Raw genomic sequence first — 22,147 nt, 5'->3', positions numbered from 1 at the left:
CCTTCCTCCAGGGTGTGATTTTTCTTCTGCTGTTTTTGATTCTATTTTTAATTTTAATAATTTTTTCTTGACTCCACATGATCATGAACCTACTAAAACACAAAATAACTATTAAATAAAAATAAAATTAGATAAATAAAAATTGGGTTGCCTCCCAACAAGCGCTTCTTTAATGTCAATAGCTTGACAGTGGGCTCTCATGGAGCCACAAAGGTGGTCAGGTCAGTGTTGTGGACTCCCAACACCAAACTTAGAGTTTGGATATGGGGGTTCAACACCAAACTTAGAGTTTGGTTGTGGCCTCCCAACACCAAACTTAGAGTGTGATTGTGGGGGCTCTGTTTGACTCTGTATTGAGAGAAGCTTTGCATGCTTACTCTCCCTTGTTACAGAAGGATAGCCGTGTGCCTTAAACACAAGGTAGTCCCCATTCAATTGAAGGACTAATTCTCCTCTGTTAACATCTATCACAGCTTCTGCTGTGGCTAGGAAAGGTCTTCCAAGGATGATGCATTCATCTTCTTCATTCCTAGTGTCTAAGATTATGAAATCAGCAGGGATGTAAAGGCCTTCAACCTTTACTAACACGTCCTCTACTAATCCATAAGCTTGTCTTACTGGCTTGTCTGCCAATTGTAGTGAGAATAAGGCAGGTTGTACCTCAATGATCGCCAGTTTCTCCATTACAGAGAGTGGCATAGATTTATGCCTGACCCTAGGTCACATAGAGCTTTTTCAAAGGTCATGGTGCCTATGGTACATGGTATTAAGAATTTCCCAGGATCTTTTTTTTTTTTGAGGTAGAGTTTGCTGAACCCATGTATCAAGTTCACTAATGAGCCAGGGAGGTTCACCTTCCCAAGTCTCATTACCAAATAACATGGCATTCAGCTTCATGATGGCTCCTAGATATTGAGCAACTTGCTCTCCAGTTACATCTTCATCCTCTCCAGAGGAAGAATAATCTTTAGAGCTCATGAATGGCAGAAGGACATTTAATGGAATCTCTATGGTCTCTATTTGAGCCTCAGATTCTTTTTGGTCCTCAATAGAGAATTCCTTCTTGCTTGAGAGACGTCCCAGAAGGTCTTCCTCACTAGGATTTTCGTCCTTCTCCTCCCTTTGTGCATTCGGCCATATTGATTACATCAATGGCCTTGCACTCTCCCTTTGGATTCTCTTCTGTATTGCTTGGGAGAATACCGGGAGGAGTTTCAATGATTTTCTTACTCAGCTGGCCCACTTGTGCCTCCAAATTTCTATTGGAGGATCTTGTTTCACTCATGAAACTTAAAGTGGCCTTAGACAGATCAAAGACTATGTTTGATAAGTTAGAAGGGCTCTGTTCAGAATTCTCTGTCTGTTGCTGAGAAGATGATGGAAAAGGCTTGTTATTGCTTAGCCTATTTCTTCCACCATTATTAAAGCCTTGTTGAGGCTTTTGTTAATCCTTCCATGAGAAAGTGGGATGATTTCTCCATGATGAATTATAGGTGTTTCCATAAGGGTCACCCATGTAATTTACCGCTGCTATTGCAGGGTTCTCTGGATCATAAGCTTCTTCAGAAGCCGCCTCTTTAGTACTGTTGGATGCATTTTGCCATCCATTCAGACCTTGAGAGATTATGTTGACTTGCTGAGTCAACAATTTGTTCTGAGCCAATATGGCATTCAGAGCATCAATTTCAAGAACTCCCTTCCTCTGAGGCATCCCATTATTCACGGAATTCCTCTCAGAAGTGTACATGAATTGGTTATTTGCAACCATGTCAATAAGTTCTTGAGATTCTGCAGGCGTTTTCTTTAAGTGAATGGATCCACCTGCAGAATGGTCCAATGACATTTTGGAAAACTCAGATAGACCATAATAGAATATATCCAATATGGTCCATTCTGAAAACATGTCAGAAGGACACTTTTTGGTCATCTGCTTGTATCTTTCCCAAGCTTCATATAGGGATTTACCATCTTTTTGCTTGAAGGTCTGAACATCCACTCTAAGCTTGCTCAGCTTTTGAGGAGGAAAGAATTTATCCAAGAAGGCCGTGACCAGCTTATCCCAGGAGTCCAGGCTATCTTTAGGTTGTGAGTCCAACTATGTTCTAGCTCTGTCTCTTACAACAAAAGGGAAAAGCATGAGCCTGTAGACTTCAGAATCTACTCCATTCGTCTTTATAATCTCACAAATCTGCAAGAACTCAATTAAAAACTGGTAAGGATCTTCAGATGGAAGTCCATAAAACTTGCAGTTCTGTTGCATTAGAGCAATTAATTGAGGTTTCAGCTCAAAATTATTTGCTCCAATGGCAGGAATTGAGATGCTTCTTCCATCAAACTTGGACGTTGGTTTTGTGAAATCACCCAGCATTCTCCTTGCATTATTGTTGTTGGGTTCAGCTGCCATCTCCTTCTCTTGTTAAAAAATTTCAGAAAGGTTGTCTCTGGATTGTTGTAATTTAGTTTCTCTTAGTTTCCTCTTCAGAGTCCTTTCAGGTTTAGGATCAGCTTCAACAAGAGTGTCTTTTTCCTTGTTCCTGCTCATATGAAAGAGAAGAGAAAAAGAAAAGGAAGAAGAATCCTCTATTATCTAGACAAAGAGGATCCTTATTATTAGTAGAAGAAGAAAGGAATAAAAGTGGAGAATCCAATCACAAGGGTGAGGATAGAGGCAGTGATTGGAGATGAAGAGAGGTGAAGAGAAGTGTTAGTAAATAAATAAATAAATAGAAGAAGAGAAGAGGGGGAAAATTCGAAAATAATTTTGAAAAAGTAGTTAATGATTTTCGAAAATTAAAGATAAGATATAATTAAAATTAAAATTTAAAATAATTAAAAAGAATTTTTGAGAAAGAGATGAGATATTTTCGAAAATTAGAGAGGGAGAAGTAGTTAGGTGGTTTTGAAAAAGATAAGAAACAAGCAAAAAGTCAAATAGTTAGTTGAAAAAGATATTAAAATCAAATTTGAAAAGATAAGAAGATAAGAAGTTAGATAAGATATTTTGAAATCAAATTTTTGAAAAAGATAAAATTTTGAAAAAGATATGATAAAAAGATAAGATAAGAAGATAAGATAAAAAGATATGGTTGAAAAAGATTTAATTTTTTTAAAATTAAAATTAATTACTTAACTAACAAGAAACTAAAAGATAAGATTCTAGAATTTAAAGATTGAACCTTTCTTAACAAGAAAGTAACAAACTTCAAATTTTTGAATCAATCACATTTAATTGTTAGCATAATTTCGAAAATCAAGATAAAATTAAGAAAAAGATTTTGAAAAAAATTTAAAAAGATTTTCGAAAATTAATAAGAAAAATGAAAAAGATTTAATTTTTTTGAAAAAGTTTTAAAAAGATAAGATTTTTAAAATTGAAAATTTGACTTGACTTGTAAGAAACAACTAATTTTTAAAATTTTTGACTAAGTCAACTCAAATTTTCGAAAATTATGAGAAATTTAAGGAAAATATATTTTTTTGATTTTTTGAATTTTTTAATGATGAGAGAGAGAAACACAAAAATGACCCAAAACATGAAAATTTTGGATCAAAACACAAGATGCATGCAAGAACACTATGAATGTCAAGATGAATACCAAGAACACTTTGAAGATCATGATGAACATCAAGAACATAATTTTGAAAAATTTTTGATGCAAAGAAAACATGCAAGACACTAAACTTAGAAATCTTTAATGCATGGACTCTAACAAACGAAAAATGCATATGAAAAACAACAAAAGATACAAAACAAGAAAACATCAAGATCAAACAATAAGACTTACCAAGAACAACTTGAAGATCATGAAGAACACCATGAATGCATGAATTTTCGAAAAATGCATAATAATTTTTTAAAAACATGCAATTGACACCAAACTTAAAAATTGACTCAAGACTCAAACAAGGAACACAAAATATTTTTGGTTTTTATGATTTTCTAATTTTTTTGTATTTTTATTATATTTTTTTCGAAAAACATATGGAAAAAAAAGAAATAAAAGAAAATAAGAAATTCAAAATCTTTAAGAAGAATTCCAGGAATCTTTCAATATTAGCCCAAAGCTCCAATCAAAGGGTTTGACATGGCTTAATAGCCAGTCAGCTTTAGGATGGAATTACATGCATTGTGGTGATTAGTTGAAGACCAATTCCAAAGGAGTTTGAATATGGCTTTACAGCCATCTGGGATTCAACATGTTACCATGAAACTCTAGAATTCATTCTTGAAAGTTTTGAAGCCATAGAATAATTTAAAATTTTTTTCGAAAAATAATTTTTTTTTGGAAAAATGAAAACAAAGAAAAATTTTGAAAAATTTTTGAAAACTTTTTGAAAAGAAAATTACCTAATCTGAGCAACAAGATGAACCGTCAGTTGTTCATACTCGAACAATCCCCGACAACGGCGCCAAAAACTTGGTGGATGAAATTGTGATTCGTACTCTTTATTGTTGTATGGAATTAATTCCCCGATAATGGCTCCAAAAACTTGGTGCTCAATATCATAGTATCTAAAATTTAATTCACAACTTCGCTCAACTAACTAGCAAGTGTATTGGAACCGTACGTGAGTAAGGGTCGATCCCACAGAGATTGTTGGTATAAAGCAAGCTATGGTCATCTTGTAGATCTCAGTCAGGCTGATTCAAATGTGATTGGATTAGATAATTAAAAGATAAATAAAATAGGATAGAAGTACTTATGTAAATTAATGGTGGGAATTTCATATAGGCGTATGGAGATGCTGTGCTCCTCTTGAATCTCTGCCTTCCTACTGCTTTCGTCCAATCCTTCTTACTCCCTTCCGTGGCAAGCTGTATGTAGGGCATCACCGTTGTCAATGGCTACTGATGTGCGGAAAACGATCCGACACAAAACTCACCGGCAAGTGTACCGGGTCGCATCAAGTAATAATAACTCACATGAGTGAGGTCGATCCCACAGGGATTGAAGGATTGGGCAATTTTAGTTTAGTGGTTGATTTAGTCAAGCAAATCAAGTATTGATTGAGTGTTTGGTATCCAACAGTAAGTAAATGACAGTAAATGTAAAGAGGGAAGGGTAGAATTGCAGAAATTAAAAGAAACTGAAAGTAAAAGGACTGAATCTTAAAGAACAAGAAATTAAATGACTGAAACTTAAAGTGCAAGAAATGTAAATTGCAGTAACTTAAAGTGTAAGGAATGTAAATTGCTTGAATGAAAAAGGAATTTGAGGACTGGGATTTCAGGATCTAAGCAAAGAGAAATTGAATTGCAACAATTAATAGAGCAGAAATTGAATTAGAAGCAATTAGAATTCAGACAGTAAGGAAAGTAAGTACAGCAAAGGTTCACAGAAGAACCAAGAGGAAATTGGGACCTCAGGACTCCAGAGACTAGGTAGCAAAGCCTAGATCTCAATTGCCTTCCCAGATCCAAGTTCACAAAGCAATTAACAAGAAATTGAAGAAGAAGCAGTAAAGGAAATGTGTTTGAATTCAATTATGCAGAGGAGAAATTAAAGAGCTCTTGAGTGGAGATTGAGACAGAATTTCCTCAATTCTTAACACCCAAGACTCAAATAAGAAAAGTAGAAATGCCCAAGCAAGAACCAGGAAGAAGAGAGATCAATTCTCCTCCCCAATTCTCTGAAATCTCAGTGAAGTCTCTAAGAGAAAATTCAAAAGTTCCAAAATAAAAGTAAAGATTCAAAGCTCAAAAGAAAGGATCCTCATTACATCAAACTATCTCCTATTTATACACTTTCTATTCTTGGATCTTGGGATTTGGATGGGCTTTTGAATTGGTGAAGAAATGAATTAAATTATATTTTTAATTCAATTTTTGGCCCATGAAGAATTGCTTCCAGGAGGCTGCCCTGCCCTTGTGGAGGGCAGGGCAGAAAATTGATGCGTGCGGCCTTGGTGCGAGCGTGGTGTGCGAGTTTGGTGCGCAGGATGCTACTGGTGCTGCCGAACCGTCCCTTGGTGCGCCAGAATGGTGCGCCTGTGTGCCACAACAAAATGCTGCCCTGCCCTCGCAGAGGGCAGGGCAATGTTTCCAACTTGAAGCCCCGTGTTCGAAACTTGGCCGATGCACACGCTACTATTTTTCCTTGGCTTTCTTGGCACCATAATGAGGCCTAGTTCCTTGCTTCCTCATTGTGCCGTGTTCGATTCTTGTGGCAAGCATAGGTGAATTTTTTCTTTGATTTTCTTCCCTGGGTGAGCCCGATACTGCCCTTGAGGAGGGCAGGGCAGTGTTTTGATCTTCTTGATTCCAAGGCACAGATTTGTGCTCTGCCCTTGTCGTGGGCAGGGCAGAGTTGCCTAGCAAGCTTTGTTCCCTTATGTTGCCCACCTAGAGGGCAGTGTGCCCTTGTGGAGGGCAATGCTTGCTTCCTCCATTTATGCGGCACACTTCTCCTTCCTTTGGCCACGTTTTCTTCTCTTTGGGCCACGCTTTCTTAGGCCACGCTTTTCCTTTTTTTCTTTTCTTCACCTACAATAAACCAAAACAACCACTCCAAGTATCACTAAATTCACAAGGCTTATAAATCAATTAAAAATCAATTAAATTTAGCTTAAACCTCATGAGTTAACATTAATTTCATGGTGGTTGTTTGATTTAAAGAAGTTATGCATTTTCACTCCAAACCACTTACTTAGGATGCAAGAAAGTGCATAAAGACTAATAAAACAAGTGAAATTAGCTTGAAAAATGGGTATATGATGACCAGTCATCACAACACCAAACTTAAATCTTGCTTGTCCCCAAGCAAGCATCAAAACTAAGAGAAAATGAAATGAACAAGAAAAGAAACATATCCTTATTAAGCACATAGCAGAACTTGATTTATGGAGTCTTTATGCAGACAATGATAACTCAATTATTGTTGCTGTTGCATAATATACATCTTTCCTCAAAGGCTTGCTAAACTTGCTGTTACAAGACTCACTTTTTAATTACTCCCTTGCTAACTTTTCTTTCTTATAATGCTTAACAAGCTTATTCTTTTGGAGGTTTGGTGTCTAATGTTGCAGTAGTAGCCTTTGGCTTTATTTTTTTTTTCTTTTACTCAACATCTTTCCACCACAGACACATGGCTCACTATTTCTTCCTAGGATCATTGATGCCCAGCATCTCTTTGGATAACTAAATGTTCTGTATCTAAGTTGCTCTTTATTGTGGACTTTCAATTGGCCATCCCAAATCAGTTGATCTAAGTGACCGGGTTTTAAAATACCCCTCAGAATTTACTCATCCAAGCATATCTTAGTACAAGAACACCACAGGCATATGTCCTAGGGTCCAAGCTATTGGTGGCCAACCTTTATTCTTTTGTTTTTCTTGCCACTTTGGCTTTTTCTTCTTCCCTTTTTTTTTGTTTTTGTTCTCAAGGGCTTTTTCTTTATTGATGAGGATCTTTATAACAGCAAGCTAACTCACACTTGAATGAGAATGATATTATGCAACAATTATTTCATGAGTTATGCATTTAATCAAACATATATACCACCATTAACTTCCATTCTACTTATGCAACATTGGATATTTACTTTTAAATTCAAACAATTCTCTTTTATTCAAGCATATGGGAAACAAAGCAAAATTCAAGCTAAGTGATGAATGATAAGCATTATGCAGATTTAGCGTATATAGTCAAACAATTTCACTTGCAACTAGATAAACACTTTAGCAGGATATATAATGGTTTCCATTTCAAAACAATTCACAGCAGCAGGGATTTAAGTTTAGATACAACCTTTGGAGTTGTAGCCGTTTGATTCTTCCTTCTGTTGTGTTTTCTTTGAGTTAAGATGCACAATATCTTCAATTGTTGACTCATGCCCTGCATATTTCTCAAAGTTGCTTGCTTCTCAAGCCCTTAATTGCATGGTTAGTCTGCATAAATTGAGTGTGGCTTTTGGATTCATTTTGGTGTGGGAACACCAAACTTAATTGTTTGCCACTGTCTCAGATGCAACAAGTTAACCATATTTGAAACCCTGTGTCCTTGCTAAAGGTTATGGAATTAAAAACTAGAAAACAGTTAAGTAGTTGAATAATTTGTTTGATTGCTTGGAGCTAGCATTGCGCAGGAAGTGAGAATGTGCTTTTAAGTGAGATTTTTGGTGGAACACCAAACTTAGAATCCTTCATTCTCCCTTTAATTGTTTTTGGTGTGCAACACCAAACTTAGCTCCTTGCAATGCATACCAATAATTCAACATTTTATTGAAAAAGCTATGAAAAGAAAACTACCTCAGGTTGGGTTGCCTCCCAACAAGCACTCTTTTATTGTCACTAGCTTGACATCTTCTGTTTGATCATGGAAGTTGAAAGTCACAGTGCCTTAGCTTGTCTTTCTTCACTGTGAACTTCCTTCCGGTTTCCTCTTTGATGACCTCTATAAATTCTTGTGGAAGGATCTTAGTCACAATGTAGTGATCAGACAACTGTGGGGACACCTTCATGGTTTGAATATTGATCATCACTCTATCCCCTAGTGAAAATTTTCCAGTGGGGATTTTCTGCTTTTCTTCAGTTCTATCCTCTGTCTCTCCTTGAAAGAATTCCTTGTTGTATTTTTCTTGGCGGGTACTTCCTTTGTCCAGTGTTTTCTCATTGTCCTCTATGATCCTTTTCCATCCTTCCTTCTTTGTAGCATCTTTGTTGTTGGTTGGTTTGTCTTCAATGGTTTTGAGGAAAGTATTTGGTTTCTTCTCACCCATTTCTACAAAGTACTTCGCCAGTTGAGCTGTCTGCTCCTCAATTCCTCTGATTAACATCTCTTGGTTCCTTGTTGTCTCCTCTTGGTGTTTCATCATTCTCTCTATTAGGATCTCCAAGTTTGTGATTCTCTGAGAGTCTTGTGAGGTTGGTTGGTTATGAGATGTTAAAGGTTGGAAGAGTGGGTGTGGTGGTGGCATGTAGTGGTTGTTATTGCTGTAATGGTGTTTTTGCTGGTTTGAGAAAATGGGGTTGTGGTAATTGAAGTTTCTTGGTTCGTGATTTTGATTTTCAGTCCTTCTCCAGTTGGAGTGAGTCTGGCAGTGTGTGTTTTGTGAGTATTGGCTGTGATTGGCATTGGTGGATAAGTGATGTTGGTTGTTTGTGGTCATGGATTTGCCCTGGTTGAAACTTCGTTGTTCTTGATATCGGGCCTGCCCCATTCTTAGATAAGAATGAGGTCTCCATGGTGGAAATTTGGCATTCACTGCAGTGGACTGCAGGCCATCAACTTTTCCATCCCTCAGCCCCATGTGTTGCTGTGTTTGATTGTTTAGGTTCGTGGATGCCTTCATTCCTTCAAGTTTCATCACTTCTTTTTCCGAAATTGCATTCTGTGGTTTCTCACATGAGTGTTGGTTGATGACTCCTTTGTCATTGAAATTTGCAATTCCTTGGGTAGTTGTTGTTGCTTTGAGTAGGCCATCTGAGAAGTAATCCACTGCTTTTCTTGTTTCTGGGGTTAGTCCTTCATAAAAAGCTCGGAAGCCCACCTTATCAGTTGCTTTCTTGTATCTTTCCCAGGCCTTGAAAAGTGGTTCTTCCTCCCCTTGTGTGAATAGATGTTCCTCCTCTTTCAGCTGGATGATCTGTCTAGATGAGGTGAATTTGGCCAAAAATTTGGTAACCAAATCATCCCAACTAGTGATACTTCCTTGGGGAAAAGTTTCAAACCATTGTGCAGCTTCACCCCTTAATGAGAAAGGGAATAACAGAATCTTATAAGTGTCATGATCTGAACCATCGGTTTTGACCGCATTACAAGTCTTCAGAAAAGTGGATATGTGCTGCTGAGGATCTTCAGATGGATTTCCGTCATAAGAACAATTGTTCTTGATGAGTGTAATAAGTGGTGGCTTCATGTCATGATACCCTTTGTCTGTAGAAACTTGATTTCCTGTGGTACGCAAACAATCAGGATGACCAAACAACAGCACGCTTGAGAATTGAGTGCAGTTAATTGAGATAAATTGTTAGTGAGTTAATAGAGGCAATTTCTCAAACAGTTAGTAGGTTAGTAAAAAGAATAAAGAAAAAGTGCTTGATCTAGACCTCCACTTCACTTAATCATTGTCAATCTATTTCAATCCCCGGCAACGGCGCCAAAAACTTGATGTGCGGAAAACGATCCGACACAAAACTCACCGGCAAGTGTGCCGGGTCGCATCAAGTAATAATAACTCACATGAGTGAGGTCGATCCCACAGGGATTGAAGGATTGAGCAATTTTAGTTTAGTGGTTGATTTAGTCAAGCAAATCAAGTATTGATTGAGTGTTTGGTATCCAACAGTAAGTAAATGACAGTAAATGTAAAGAGGGAAGGGTAAAATTGCAGAAATTAAAAGAAACTGAAAGTAAAAGGACTGAATCTTAAAGAACAAGAAATTAAATGACTGAAACTTAAAGTGCAAGAAATGTAAATTGCAGTAACATAAAGTGCAAGGAATGTAAATTGCTTGAATGAAAAAGGGATTTGAGGACTGGGATTTCAGGATCTAAGCAAAGAGAAATTGAATTGCAACAATTAATAGAGCAGAAATAGAATTAGAAGCAATTAGAATTCAGACAGCAAGGAAAGTAAGTGCAGCAAAGGTTCACAGAAGAACCAAGAGGAAATTGGGACCTCAGGACTCCAGAGACTAGGTAGCAAAGCCTAGATCTCAATTGCCTTCCCAGATCCAAGTTCACAAAGCAATTAACAAGAAATTGAAGAAGAAGCAGTAAAGGAAATGTGTTTGAATTCAATTATGCAGAGGAGAAATTAAAGAGCTCTTGAGTGGAGATTGAGATAGAATTTCCTCAATTCTTAACACCCAAGACTCAAATAAGAAAAGTAGAAATGCCCAAGCAAGAACCAGGAAGAAGAGAGATCAATTCTCCTCCCCAATTCTCTGAAATCTCAGTGAAGTCTCTAAGAGAAAATTCAAAAGTTCCAAAATAAAAGTAAAGATTCAAAGCTCAAAAGAAAGGATCCTCATTACATCAAACTATCTCCTATTTATACACTTTCTATTCTTGGATCTTGGGATTTGGATGGGCTTTTGATTTGGTGAAGAAATGAATTAAATTGGATTTTTAATTCAATTTTTGGCCCATGAAGAATTGCTTCCAGGAGGCTGCCCTGCCCTTGTGGAGGGCAGGGCAGAAAATTGATGCGTGCGGCCTTGGTGCGAGCGTGGTGTGCGAGTTTGGTGCGCAGGATGCTGCTGGTGCTGCTGAACCGTCCCTTGGTGCGCCAGAATGGTACGCCTGTGTGCCACAACAAAATGCTGCCCTGCCCTCGCAGAGGGCAGGGCAATGTTTCGAACTTAAAGCCCCGTGTTCGAAACTTGGCCGATGCACACGCTACTATTTTTCCTTGGCTTTCTTGGCACCATAATGAGGCCTAGTTCCTTGCTTCCTCATTGTGCCATGTTCGATTCTTGTGGCAAGCATAGGTGAATTTTTTCTTTGATTTTCTTCCCTGGGTGAGCCCGATACTGCCCTTGAGGAGGACAGGGCAGTGTTTTGATCTTCTTGATTCCAAGGCACAGATTTGTGCTCTGCCCTTGTCGTGGGCAGGGCAGAGTTGCCTAGCAAGCTTTGTTCCCTTATGTTGCCCTCCTAGAGGGCAGTGTGCCCTTGTGGAGGGCAATGCTTGCTTCCTCCATTTATGCGGCACACTTCTCCTTCCTTTGGCCACGTTTTCTTCTCCTTGGGCCACGCTTTCTTAGGCCACGCTTTTCCTTTTTTTTCTTTTCTTCACCTACAATAAACCAAAACAACCACTCCAAGTATCACTAAATTCACAAGGCTTATAAATCAATTAAAAATCAATTAAATTTAGCTTAAACCTCATGAGTTAACATTAATTTCATGGTGGTTGTTTGATTTAAAGAAGTTATGCATTTTCACTCCAGACCACTTACTTAGGATGCAAGAAAGTGCATAAAGACTAATAAAACAAGTGAAATTAGCTTGAAAAATGGGTATATGATGACCAGTCATCACAACACCAAACTTAAATCTTGCTTGTCCCCAAGCAAGCATCAAAACTAAGAGAAAATGAAATGAACAAGAAAAGAAACATATCCTTATTAAGCAAATAGCAGAACTTGATTTATGGAGTCTTTATGCAGACAATGATAACTCAATTATTGTTGCTGTTGCATAATATACATCTTTCCTCAAAGGCTTGCTAAACTTGCTGTTACAAGACTCACTTTTTAATTACTCCCTTGCTAACTTTTCTTTCTTATAATACTTAACAAGCTTATTCTTTTGGAGGTTTGGTGTCTAATGTTGCAGTAGTAGCCTTTGGCTTTATTTTTTTTTTCTTTTAATCAACATATTTCCACCACAGACACATGGCTCATCAGGCTCATCAGGCATGCGAGCGCGTCACTGTTATTTCTTCTATCTCGCGCGATCGCGTCAGCCATGCAACCGCGTGTCTTTTTGCTGGTTATCTCCTCAATTCTTTGTGTTCATTCCATTTTTGCTTGCTTCCTTTCCAATCTCCACTTCATTCTTGCCCTATAAAGCCTGAAACACTTAACATACAGATCACGGCATCGAATGGAATATAGGAGAATTAAAATACCTAATTAAAAGTCTCTAGGAAGTAAGTTTTCAATCATGTAAGAATTTTAGGAAGGAAATATAAATGCATGTTAATTATATGAATAAGTGGGTAAAGATCATGATAAAACCACACAATTAAACACATTGTAAACCATAAAATAGTGGTTTATCATTAACATGAAGATAAAGAGAGCTCCAGCATTAGTGGTAAACGTGAACACCACTAACGCTCCAAAAATTGGCAATAAGCCATGTTAAGAGTCACGTTAACTTAGTTAACGTGAACTCTAACGTGGAAGAGATGAACAATGCCAACTGTTCCGAGGGTTACCTGAAACGTATAGCTCGGTCGCTTGGAGAGGCCCGAGGTGGGGGTCAGGGACCCGAGCTTGATATGTAGAGTGGTTGGTGGTTGTACCTGCAATGACACTCCGATGCTTAAGTTAGCATGGGTCCAAGCAGATATGTGTAGAATGTGGAATGTATGCCATACCTGGGTGCTCCAGTGTATTTATAGTAGTTGGCCGTGATCTTCCCTGGATAAGATATTCTTATCTTATCTTATCTTTCGGGAGTTTTATCCCTATCTTTGTGGAACCGCCTTTGCTAGGCCTTTTCGGCCTTTAGGTTTTGGGCTGCGTTCCTTTTGATGGGCCTTCCTTGCTTTGTTGTCCGAGGTCCAACCTCTAGGCGTGGGCCTTTAGGACGAGGTCGGACTTTTCATAGAATTGCCGAGTTGGAGGAGCCCGGTCAGGGTATGAACAGTGCCCCTGCCCGAGTTCGTCCTTTTTTTTTTTTTGGAGGTCGAGCTCGGGCATAGTAGTTTTTCAAAATTCAAAAATGGCCGTTTCTGCATTTATTGCATTTTACCGTTTCTCCTCGATTTCCGTTCGGGCTCTGTGAAGGCATTATTTATTTGCTCCCTTCCTTTTTCTTCGTTTATTCTGCTCCTTTCCTGTTTTTCTAAGTTTCGCCATCTCCTTTTTCGAGCACTGCTTCTCTTTCTTTGTTTCTTCTTTCCCCGAATCCTTCCGTGTGTCTTTCCGGGGTTTCCTCTGCGCCGCCATTGCTTTGTTTGTATATGGGGGGGGCTCTTTTTGTTTTTCTGGTACTTTGTTCCGGGTTGCCGCATTTTCTTTTGGGTTTTTGTTTCTTGCTTGGCTGAACGGGTTTTCGCTGTCTGCTTTATGTGATTTTTGCTTGCTGTTGTATTTCTTCTTTGTAGGTAAGAGTTTTATGTCTCGAAAGGTTCTTCAAGCGATGTCGACCAAGATTCCAAGTGGTCTTGGTTGGGTAGACCCTCTTCCTCTAAAAGTCCCTTCTGTGGTAGATTCTGAATATTTGGCTAGGTTCCGTAGGCACTGTAGCATATGTGAGAATAGAGAGTCTGAGAGGGATTATGAACTAGTAGCCCCGGATTCCGAGGAGAGAGTTTGCTTCCCGCCCTTAGATAGTTCCGAGAAGCTCTTCTTTTATGTTTATGATTGTTTTTTCTCTAAGCTGAGTGTCCGACTTCCTTTTACCGACCTGGAGTCCGAGGTGTTGTGGTCTTGTAACCTTGCCCCTACGCAGCTCCATCCAAATTCTTGGGCGTTTTTAAAGCTGTTTCAACTTTTGTGTCAGTTTTTGGGCGTCGCTCCCTCTATTTCTCTTTTTTCCTACTTGTTTGTGTTGACGAAGCCGGGGTCGGGTGGAGGTAAGGTGTCTTGGGTCTCTTTTAGGGCTAACCAGGGGAGGAAGTTTTGTACCCTTTATGATGAGTCCTTTCATGATTTCAAGAACTTTTATTTCAAGGTCCGGGCTACTGGAGACGTCCGACCTTTCTTTCTGGATGAGAGTGGGGAGCCTTCTTTTCCTCTTTGTTGGCAGGAGAATGTAGTGTCTGCTAAGTATACTTTTGAGAGTCTAGATGAGGTTGAGCAGGCTTTTGTTGGTGTGGTGAGCAGTTTATGGGGTCGGGCACCTCACTTGGATACGAAGAAAATGTTGGGAGATCCAAGCCTTCTCCGTTCCGAGTTAGGTAGTTTCCCGACCTCTCCGAGATTCTTCTTTTTTAGTATTTTGGTTTTGCTTGTTTTTGGTGGAATTTCTGTTGTGGTAATCCTTTTCTTTTTATTTCTGTAGAGATGTCTTCTCAGGCAGATTCCATGAAGTTCCTTCGTCGGACGAAGAAGTCTGTGGCTGCTCGAAATATCGAGGCTGGGGAGGCTTCTGCCCGATCTTCTCCGCAGAAGACTACCGTGGGTGTTCAGACTCGGTCGAAGACTATTCCGACTCCCCAGTTCCGAGCTATAAGTCAAGACCCTCCGACCTCCGGGCCTGCTACCTCTTCTCCTCCCCCGTTCTCGGGTCCTCCTCCCAAGAAGCAGAAGACCTCTCAAGAGCTTGCGGGTTTTAACGATAAGGATTTCGATGCTCTTGGTTGGATTGAACAGCATATTCTCCCTCAGACTTTTATTTCTACTGATGACGTGTCTATGGAGCACCATTTTCAGTATATGGCGCGGAGTTGTGTTCGGATGGCCAGTCTTCATGCTGCTATTGCCCGGGAGTTCAAGAAATCCCCCATTGGTGCGACCAGCTCCCGACTTGAGAAGGCTCAGTCTGAGTTTGAGAGGATTAGTGAGCTGAAGGCTGCTAGGATTACTGAGCTGGAGGCCTCTTTGGAGAAAGAGAAAGCTAAAGCTACCGCGGTTGTGGCGGCAGCAAAAGCATCTGAGGAGATGGCGAAGGCGGCGACGGAGAATTATACTCGGGTATACGCCGAGCTTGTGGAGACAAATGAGAAGTTGCAGTCTGCTCAAGATGATTTTTACGAGCTAGAAGGGCATGTGGCTAAGGGTATGGATGCTATGTATGAAAATTTGAAAGCTCAGGTCCGGGTTCTTGCTCCTGACCTGGATCTGAGTTTATTCAGTACGGATAACGTTGTTGTAGAGGGAAATATTGTTCCTGCTCCCAACGAGGATGAGGCTCTGGTGTCCGACCCCAAAGTTCCGGTGTCCGACCCCAAAGTTCTGGTTGTGAACCCGACTTTGTCTTTGGCCGAGGAGGAATCTGGTGTGGAGGTTTTGAACCGAGATGACGGTGCCGTCAATGCTGTCCCGATTTCAATGTTTCCTCCGCAGCCTTCTACCGATGTGGAGTCCGGGAAGGGTCTTGGTTCCCTGTAATCTTTTTATCTTTTGGTTGTTTGCCTGGCCTGTGGGTTCTTTTTTAGATGCTTTGAACACCTTTTTGCTATTTAGCTACTTGTAGTAACTTTCTTTAGCTTTATTTTGCGGTGTTTGGTTTGCGTTTTGACTTTTAGCTCCGCATTATGCTTTTTAGTTGTTTTTGGGTAACAACCTTTTAGCTAGCGCTTTTTTCCTTTTGATTTCGTTTTTTTCGCTTGTACTTTTTAGTTGCCTTTGTATAGCAACTTTTTAGTAAGCGTTTTCGAAATCTTTGTTTTCTCTTTTTGATTTCGTTTTTTCGCTTGTACTTTTTAGTTGTTTTTGCATAGCAACTTTTTAGTAAGCGTTTTCGAAATCTTTGTTTTCTCTTTTTGATTTCGTTTTTTCGCTTGTACTTTTTAGTTGTTTTTGCATAGCAACTTTTTAGTAAGCATTTTCGAAATCTTTGTTTTCGCCGTTTTAAGGCTTCTTTTTCGGATCTGGGCTTTTCTCGGGCCTCGGTTGGGTCGGTCGAGTACTTCCCTTTATTGGGTCCGACCTTGTCGTTGGTCGGCCCTTTAAGTTATTTTTGTAATCTCTTTTGTTTGGCTTTTTGAGCCTTTTCAGAGTTGCTTTATAACTTCTCACATTAATTTGAACCTCGTCGCTTTATCTTGCCGACCTTGTATGGTCTCTTGGCAATGATTTTTTGCGTTTTGTCGAGCATAAATTAATGTGCCTTGGCGGGGTACTTTTTCAGGATTTGTTTCATCACGAGGAAGAACAAAAGAAAATAGAAAAATTTGATTAGTTATTAAAAAGAAAGAATATTTACAGAGTGTTTACCCTTGACTAGGTCGGGTGCCTTACTTGACCGGGTGTCTCATTAAAAAACCCTTGTAGGGAAAAAGAGTACACCTCGGGTCGAATTTTTCTAGCTGTAGTACCGTCTTAGATTACAGGCGTGCCAGGCCCTGGGCAGCTCATTGCCTTCTAGGTCGGATATCTTGTAATAGCCTGTTCCTAAAACTTCCGTTACTTTGTAGGGTCCTTTCCAATTTGCAGCTAGCTTTCCTTCTCCCGACTTTTGTGTTCCGATGTCATTTCGGATTAGAATTAGGTCGTGAGTGGAGAAGCTTCGTTTTATTACCTTCTGATTATATCTGAGGGCCGTTCGCCGTTTTAAGGCTTCTTCTCGGATCCGGGCCCTTTCTCGGACCTCGGGGAGGAGGTCGAGTTCTTCCTTTTGTGCCTGCGGGTTACCTTCTTCGTTGTAGAAGATGACTCTGGGTGACCCTTCATCTATTTCGGTAGGAATCATTGCCTCCATCCCGTAAGCTAGTCGGAATGGCGATTCTCCCGTTGTAGAGTGTGGAGTTGTCCGATACGCCCATAATACCTGGGGGAGCTCCTCGGCCCATGCTCCTTTGGCCTCTTGGAGTCTTCGTTTTAACCCGGCCAAGATGACTTTATTTGCGGCCTCTGCTTGTCCGTTGGCTTGTGGGTGCTCCACTGAGGTGAATTGCTGTTTGATTTTTAGTTCGGTTACCAAGTTCTGAAAACTTGTGTCCGTGAACTGTGTTCCATTGTCTGTTGTAATGGAGTAGGGGACTCCGAACCTTGTGACAATGTTTTTGTATAGGAATTTGCGGCTTTTTTGAGCCGTAATGGTGGCTAAGGGTTCGGCTTCGATCCACTTTGTGAAGTAGTCGACCCCTACTATGAGATATTTGACTTGCCCCGGTCCTTGGGGGAACGGGCCGAGTAGGTCAAGTCCCCATTTTGCGAAGGGCCATGGTGCGGTGACGCTGATAAGGTCTTCGGGTGGTGCTTTGTGAAAATTGGCGTGTTTTTGGCAGGGGGGCATATTTTCACAAACTCCGTTGCGTCTCTTTGCAAAGTTGGCCAGTAGAACCCGGCTCGGACTACTTTCTTGGATAATGCCCGAGCTCCGAGGTGGTTCCCACACATTCCTCCGTGGACTTCTTCGAGGACGCTCTTCGTTTCTGAGGTCGGGACGCACCTAAGGAGGGGATTTGCGAATCCTCTTCTGTATAATACGTCGTGAATTAGTGTATAATTCTGGGCGTCTTTCGTGAGTCTTTTAGCTTCTTTTCTTTCGGCGGGGAGAGTTCCCGACTTCAGGTAGTTGAGTATGGGGGTCATCCATCCTTGCTGTTGGTTGGATATATTTAGCGTTTCTTCCTCTCTTATCACGGAGGGAGATTGTAAGGTTTCCTGGAGGAGACTTCTGTTGTTACCTCCGGGCTTGGTGCTGGCGAGTTTTGAGAGGGCGTCTGCCCGGGCGTTTTGTTCCCGAGGTATGTGCTGGATCTGTATTTCTGAAAAGTGGCGTAATTGTGCCTGTGTTTGGTCCAGGTATTTTTTCAAAGTTAGATCTTTGGCCTGGTAGCTTCCATTTACTTGTGACGTGACGACCTGGGAGTCGCTGAAGATCGTGATTCTCTGGGCTCCGACCTCTTCGGCTAGCTTTAGACCTGCTAGTAGGGCCTCGTATTCGGCTTGGTTGTTCGAAGCCTGGAACTCGAATTTTAGGGATAGTTCTATCCGCGTTCCTTGGTCGCTTTCGAGTATAACCCCGGCTCCGCTTCCTGTTTTGTTTGAGGACCCGTCGACATACAGGTTCCATGAGAGTGGGGTTCCAGGGGTCTCAGTGTATTCTGCGATGAAGTCGGCTAGATACTGAGATTTTATGGCAGTCCGGGCTTCATAGTGGAGGTCGAACTCGGACAGTTCTACCGCCCATTGTAGTATTCGTCCTGCTAGGTCCGTTTTTTGCAGGATGTGTCTCATGGGTTGGTTTGTCCGGACTTTGATGGTGTGGGCTTGAAAGTAGGGACGGAGCCTCCGAGCTGTGAACACTAGGGCGTAGGCGAATTTTTCTATCTTCTGATAGTTTAATTCGGCCCCTTGTAGTGCCTTGCTTACAAAGTATATAGGGTGTACTCCTTGATCATTTTCGCGCATTAACGCCGAGGCGACTGCTCGATTTCCAACCGAGAGGTATAGTACGAGTTCTTCTCCTTTTAAAGGTCGGGTTAGGATTGGTGGCTGCCCGAGGAATTCCTTGAATTCTTGGAAGGCCTTTTCGCACTCCGGGGTCCATGAGAAGGGTTTCCCTTTCTTTAGGAGCGAGTAGAGAGGTAGTGATTTTATCGCTGATCCTGCCAAGAATCTTGATAGGGCGGCTAGCCTTCCATTCAGTTGTTGTACTTCTTTGACACACGTCGGGCTCTTCATATTGAGTATTGCTTGGCATTTGTCCGGGTTCGCTTCGATGCCCCTTTGAGTCAGCATGAAGCCTAAGAACTTTCCGGCTTCTGCGGCGAAGGTGCACTTTGTCGGGTTAAGTCTCATGTTGTGTTTTCTGAGGGTGCCGAAGACGCTGGCGAGGTCGGTCAGCAAGTTTCTGTCTTCTTGTGTCTTTACCAGCATGTCGTCGACGTACACCTCTAGCTGTAGTCCGATGTGCTCTGAGAACACTTTGTTCATTAGCCTCTGGTAGGTTGCCCCTGCGTTCTTCAGCCCGAAGGGCATTACTACGTAGCAGTAGTTTGCCCTTGGGGTTATGAACGAGGTCTTTTCTTGGTCGGGTCCGTACATCGGGATTTGATTGTATCCCGAGTATGCGTCCATGAAGGAGAGATATCTGTAGCCTGAGGCTGCGTCTACTAAGGCGTCGATGTTTGGTAGTGGATATGGGTCTTTGGGGCAGGCTTTGTTGAGGTCTGTGTAATCGACACACATCCTTCATTTTCCGTTGGGCTTTTTTACCAAGACCACGTTTGCAAGCCATAGGGGGTATTTTACTTCCCTAATAAACCCTGCATCTAGTAGTGCTTGTACTTGTTCTTCTATCGCTTGCATGCGCTCGGGTCCGAGCTTCCGGCGTCTTTGTTGGACAGGTCGGGAACCCGGGTAAACTGATAGTTTATGGCACATCAGGTCGGGGCTTATGCCTGGCATGTCGGAGGCTTTCCAGGCGAAGAGGTCGGAATTCTCCTTTAAGAGGGTTATGAGTTCCTTTTTTAGGTCCGCTTTGAGGTTTGCTCCTACGTTTGTTACTTTTTTGGGTGTGTTCCCAATCTGGACTTTTTCGGTTTCTCCCTCTGGTTGTGGCCGAAGATCTTCTCGGGCTTGAACTCGTCCGAGTTCTATTGTGTTGATCTCTTTCCCTTTTAGGCTCAAGCTTTCGTTGTAGCATCGCCGCGCTAGTTTTTGGTCGCCTTTTAGGGTAGCGATTCCTTTTGCGGTAGGGAACTTCATACAGAGGTGTGGGGTTGAGACTATAGCTGCCAGCCTGTTTAGGGTTGGTCGCCCAATGAGGGCGTTGTACGCCGAAGTGACGTCGACTATAATGTAGTCGATGCTTAATGTTTTAGATTGCTCGCCTTTTCCAAAGGTAGTGTGTAGCGGGATGTATCCTAAGGGATGGATTGGGGTATCCCCTAGCCCGAGTAGGTCGGTGGGATAGGCCTTTAGTTCTTTTTCTTCAAGTCCGAGCTTGTCGAATGCCGTTTTGAACAGGATATCTGCTGAGCTTCCCTGGTCAATCAGGGTTCGATGTAAGTTGGCGTTTGCTAGGATAATGGTGACTACCATTGGATCGTCGTGTCCGGGGATTATCCCTTGAGCATCTTCTCGGGTAAATGAGATAGTAGGTAACTCGGGCAGGGGGCTGTCTTCTCGGACATGATAGACTTCTTTGAGGTGTCTTTTTCGCGAGGATCTGGATGTTCCTCCGCCTGCAAAACCTCCATTTATCATGTGAATGTGTCTTTCAGGGGTTCGCGGGGTTTGTTCGGCCCGACCTTCGTTATCTCCCCGCCTTCTCTTCTTGGTCTCTTCTCCTTTTTCTGCTATGTATCTGTCGAGTTTTCCTTCTCTGGCCAGCTTTTCTATAACATTTTTTAGGTCGTAGCAGTCGTTAGTAGAATGACCGTAGAGCTTGTGATATTCACAGTATTCGGACCGATCTCTTCCCGCTCTCTTGTGTTTTAGCGGTCGGGGCGGTGGGATCCTTTCGGTGTGGCATACTTCTCTGTAGACGTCTACCAGGGAGACTCAGAGGGGGTGTAGTTGTGGTACTTCCGTGGTTTGTCCGAGTTGGGGTCTTCTTTTTTCTTTTGTTCCCGATCCCGATCTCGGAGTGGGTAGGTTGATTCCTTCCTAGAAGAGTCTCTTAGCTGGGAGGTTTCCTCCATATTGATATATTTTTCTGCCCGCTCCTGCACCTCGTATAGGGAGGTCGGGTAGCGCTTGGATAGGGATTGGCTAAACGGTCCCTCTTTTAGGCCGTTTGCTAGTCCCATGATGGCCGCTTCAGTGGGTAGGTATTGTATGTCCAGGCAGGCTTTGTTGAATCGCTCCATGTATTCTCGGAGAGTTTCTTGGTTACCTTGCTTGATCCCGAGTAGACTGGGGGCATGTTTTGTCTTGTTCTTTTGAATAGAGAATCTTGTTAGGAATTTTTTGGTTAGGTCTTCGAAGCTGGTGATTGATCTTGGTGGCAGGTTGTCGAACCACTTCATGGCTGACTTGGTGAGAGTGGTGGGGAAGGCTTTGCATCGAATCGCGTCGGAGGCGTCGACTAGGTACATTCTGCTTCTGAAGTTGCTGAGGTGGTGACTTGGATCGGTGGTGCCGTCGTAGAGATCCATATCGGGTGGTTTGAAGTTTCGTGGTACCTTTTCCTTCATGATCTCTTGCGTGAAGGGATCATGGTTGCCTTCGGGGGTGGTGCCGTGCTCTGTCCGGCATTTCAGGTTGGCCTCTACTTTCCGTAGTTTTTCTTCTAATTCTCTGCGCTTGCGAGCCTCCCTTCTCAGATCTTGTTCAGTTTCTTTCTGCTTCTTTATGTCCTCTTCGAGTTGTTTCAGCCGGTGTTGTTGTGCCCGGACTGTTTCTAGAATTTCCGAGCTCTTTTCCTTTTCGGAATTTTGTGGGTCTTTGTTTGGGAGTGATGTCTTTGGGCGATTCTGTTTGTTTCCTCCTGGAGTGCGTGGTGATAGAGGGCTGTCCGGTCGTTCTCCGGTGTCAATTTCGTCCTCTTGTTCAGAGGTAGTGCGGTCATTGTCGTGAGTGTCGTCCGCCATGGTAGAGGGATGACTTCCAGGTCCCCGGCAACGGCGCCAATGTTCCGAGGGTTACCTGAAACGTATAGCTCGGTCGCTTGGAGAGGCCCGAGGTGGGGGTCAGGGACCCGAGCTTGATATGTAGAGTGGTTGGTGGTTGTACCTGCAATGACACTCCGATGCTTAAGTTAGCATGGGTCCAAGCAGATATGTGTAGAATGTGGAATGTATGCCATACCTGGGTGCTCCAGTGTATTTATAGTAGTTGGCCGTGATCTTCCCTGGATAAGATATTCTTATCTTATCTTATCTTTCGGGAGTTTTATCCCTATCTTTG

The sequence above is a fragment of the Arachis stenosperma genome, chromosome 6, assembly GCF_014773155.1.
Source record: "Arachis stenosperma cultivar V10309 chromosome 6, arast.V10309.gnm1.PFL2, whole genome shotgun sequence".
Taxonomy (NCBI): domain Eukaryota; kingdom Viridiplantae; phylum Streptophyta; class Magnoliopsida; order Fabales; family Fabaceae; genus Arachis; species Arachis stenosperma.
Note: the sequence above shows the minus strand (reverse complement) of the source record.